Here is a 4586-nt window from a genome sequence, read left to right on the forward strand (position 1 = left end):
TGATTACACAACTGAAAACGAAAGTTCAACATTTTATTCTTAATACCAATTTATTACTTCTTGGCTCACCCTTCCACTTCAAAGTCCACGTTATAATGAGCCCGAATGCTTCCCAGTTTGACATTACAGTGCACTGGTCTCAAGAGGTGTTGGATTGCCAGAGTTAGGAAGCCTGAATCTTCCTCCTTTATAGGCGGTGTGAACTACAGACATACTTGGGCCTCTGGAAGACCAAACGCAGGAAAGACTGCATTTATAACTACAGCACTTTTACCAGAATAGGTTTATGTAGGAGAGTGCCATAGTTGTCATAAATTGCTCATATTGCAGAGTCTGATGAAAATGCTGGCTTTTTGGCATCAGTCTAATAAAATGGTAGAAAGTGTATTTAATAACAGAACATAGCAAATCGTGGTAAAAGACCATTGTAGCATTAATTATTCACCAAGAAAGCCTCAAGTAGTCCAAAGGGGGAAATTAGACAGGAACTGCTATCTCTGATGATGTGATACGAATGATCACCGTGCTCCATTGCAGGAGTTACAGGGAATAGCTTTAGATTTAGTAAATCAGGTGAGGGACAAAAGAGATGGGACAGAATAAGATGAGTTCAGGATTTCACAGATCTCCATCAATGCCATTTTTTTTTCATTTGAGAAGAACAGCTTCTTCCATATCTGTTATGTAGATAATCATGTAATACAATTCAGATAGAGCATATCTTGGAAGGTCTTAAATGTAAGGACAAATTATGACTCCAATTAGCAATGGTTTTAGCCCTGAAAGCTGAGGTATCTCAGATTCCATGTACACCAGAAATAATGGAAGTAACTGCCGCTATTGAGCTACGAAAGGACTGTCCCTTCACTGCAAGCACTAAGCCATGAAAGACTCAGTGTTCAAACACATTTTTGCAAATCTGGCACCCTAACTTGAGTGTTGTGTATAGGAAGGAGTCACACACTCACCCTCCATGACATGGCTTATGAGTTATGTCACCTGTCTATAAGAAATATGAGACTATGCTCTGTCATCAACAGTGACAGGTATGTGGCCTTTACTGCTGACATTTCAGGGAGGAGTTTCACTTTCAGACACATTGAATTCCAATTTTAAGAGATATTAGCTAAAGGAAACATTATTTTTTTGTCAGTGCTTGTCCTCTCTCCAGTGTGTTCACGGGGTCTATGAGAAGTTCCCAGCTCTGTGCCTTGACTGGTGAAGAGAAAGGGCATATTCACATATCTGGGAGAGGGGCTCTGTTTTGGCGATGGCTGTTCTAGCATAATTGGGAACATGGAAAACCCACCAGGCCCCAGCTTTGGACAGCTGCAAGGCAAGATAATGCAGACCACTCTTAAGGAAAAGAAGTCAAGCCACGATATGAAGTCCACTGCTACTCATCAGTGATAGCTAACAGAGGGCAACACAGCTTTTCAGGTATTGGGGGAGAAATTCTTTTCTTCCAGATGAAGGTAATGATTAGGTCACATTCTGTACTCTGACGTTCAGACCAATATTAAAAGAATTGTACAACCTCTGGGATGTGTGTGCAGTAAAATTAATATATGTAGTTTATATCACCCGACAATGTTGAGCTAAGGAGAATGGAACAACTCTATAGGAGAAAACCATAGGGATGCTGGATACAACAACTGAATGTGCAGTGGTATGGCAGATATTTTGTACTGGTACATGACAAATTCTCCTGTCAATCCACTTCAAGAAATAAGCACTTATCCAAATGGTCCTGTGGATGAAGATCCAATCACAGAGAAGAAAACGCACTGAACAGATCAATAGCAGAATTAGAAATAAAAGTTTGGTGACTCAATATCTTGCTTCAAACCTGAAATCAAAAATATTCTAGAGCTGATTAATTCAAAACAAAGACCTCAATAGTGTAAGATTTACATTTCAGTCCAAACAGATTAATATTCTTAAAGCATACACAAGAAAAATATCTGTAGTGTTTCTTGGGGGAAAAAAATATTCCTTCATTGTATTTTAGTGTGCAAAGACAAGCATTTCTCATGTCATGCTGTCATTGAACTCTCAGCTACCAACACCAGGAAAAATAGTCCTTTTTTTTTTTTGCCCTTGTAATTAAAGTTTTTGTTTATTTTTCTATTTTTTTTATTTTTTTAATTTGAATTCAGGGGTTGAACCCGATGATCTCTTGAGGTCCCTTCCAACCCCTACTATTCTGTGCGTGATTTGTTTTTATTTTTGTGGTTGTCACTATTGTTCTACTTTGTTCTACTTTTCTATTGTAGTTTCTGGATTCTTGCTTCCTGTTAGCTATAGCTCATGCTCTCACATGGATTCATCCATAATTTCAGGTAATGCAAGAGCTGACTGAAATCCGTTGTGAAGAGACATTCATTGGCTTGGTTGCAACCTTATTCATCAATTACAAGCACCCCCAGCAGATGCAATCTCTTATTGACTTTTAATTAGTTCCTCGCGACAGTAGGATTTATGGGCTTTTTTCCTTGAATCCAATTTTATTACAGGAGCTTTGCGATAGTTATGGATTCTGCAATGATCAAAAGCTGTTGGAAGTGCTACTAGGCCAAAATCAAACTAAGAGAATGATAATAGAGCTGATTTCATCTGAGGAACATTAACCTTAATGAAAACACAGAAAATCAATGTGAAAGGCCAAAGGAGGAATTACTTATGCATCTGTCAAGCCAAAATTAATCATTTTAAGAGGCTTCGGTAAGAGAAGGGATCTTAGCACAGGAATACCAACAGGACAACATGGGCACTAGCTGAAGCAGGTCTTCATAGAAAGATAAGGTACTGGGTCTAATATCACAAATCAGGAGGGACAAGGAACTGAAAGGAATAAAGCCACAATACACTGAAACCTGCTAATGCAATAGGAAGGATCATTTTTTTCTGAAGACGTCATCATTAACTGCAGTCCATTTAACGCAGAGGACAAATTACCTATCATGACAGGTTACCATGGTCAGCAGATACTCATTAGCACAAGTTTAAGAGTAATTTGCTTTCCCTTAGACGACAAATAAGATAAAATGTATTTGTCCCTTAAAGTGACTAGACTGTACGTGCCAATGAAGTCCTTACTACCTGTCACATATCCCTGTTTTTAACAAGACGGATGCTGTTGCAGTGTTTCCCATGGTCAGCACCCTGTCTCAGTGTGGAACAGGAGACAGAAGTCCAGGTTTAAAATCCAGGCTGGGGAGAGGACAGGAACAGTCCTGTAGTTTGGGCTTTGTGAGCAGGAAAGTACCTCTGGATTTGCAGATCTCAAATCGCGGGGCTGGGCAAGCCAGCATTACCCTAGTGAGATGGAGAGCAGGGGGACTTGGTGATGCTCTGTGAATCACACAGGCCATTAGCAGCCAAAGAGAGGGAAAATACCAAAAAAAAAAAAGAAAAAATAAATAAAAATAAAAATACTTTGACTCTGGAATTGATAAATTTTAAAAACAGTATTGGGCAAGTGGTAAGCCAGTGCACTAAAACTGAAAAATCAAACAAACAAACAAACAAAAAAACACAAACAAACAAAAAACCCTAAGTCTAACTCATGTCACCACCAGCCTGCTTTCAGGCTTCAGGCAGTTTGAGAAATGCCTGGGTAGGAGAGCCAGGTATCTCCAAACGTACTGTTGCCTGCCCAATGATTCCCACCCACCAAGATGGGCACAAGGTGATGGAATTATGCCTGAATTATGGGCAATTGCTGCAGCTCTGATGGGGGCCAGTGGGTCAGGGAAACCTCGGTCTGCAATCAGGTCCTACGGCTGTACTCTTCACTGGGACAACCACCCAACCGAGCCTTTCAACCACCCAACAGACCACTTCAACCACTCAATGGGGCTTGCATCCATCCAACCAAGCCTTTCAACCATCGAACTGAGCCTCTCAACCACCCAATGGAGCCTCTCAACAACTCAACCAAACCTTTCCATCCCCCGGTGGAGCCAACAGACCACCCAACAGATCACGTCATTCACCCAAGTGAGCCTTTCAACCACCCAACTGAGCCTTTTAACCACTCAGTGGAGCCTTTCAAGCCCCTAACAGAGACTTCCCACCACTCAACAGATCACTTCAATCACTCATCTGAACATTTCTCTCTTTGCTTTGGATATATGAGTGCATCTTCGTATTTTTTCTAGTCGTCTGCTGGAACTTTTTTATGATTCCTTCAGCTCCCACAGAATTTCTGTCCTTAATTTACCTTTTCTAACCAGGGACTGGTACCACTGGCCTTCAAATACCATCTCTTTTTTTTTTTATATTGTCTTGCAGGGTTGATTTAACACAGTACCCTTGTGGTCTGAGCCCACCGCCTCCCATTTTTGGAGCACTTCGCGGGTGATTTCCGTGTATGGCAAGCAGAGACTAAAACACGAATATTCGTACATATTCAGGTATCTTATTTTTCACAGAATCTTGGATGCTCACCCCCCAAAAAAAAAAACAACAAAAAAACCAACCCTGAGCCACCCCCACCCCTCCCCAGCCGCCCACAACCAAAATGGCGCCCGGCTGCGCCCCCCCCCCCCATGGCTGCCAGGACTAAGCATGGTGCGGGCGCA

Source organism: Anser anser (genome assembly GCF_964211835.1).
Source record: "Anser anser genome assembly, chromosome: 1".
In the NCBI taxonomy this organism is placed as follows: domain Eukaryota; kingdom Metazoa; phylum Chordata; class Aves; order Anseriformes; family Anatidae; genus Anser; species Anser anser.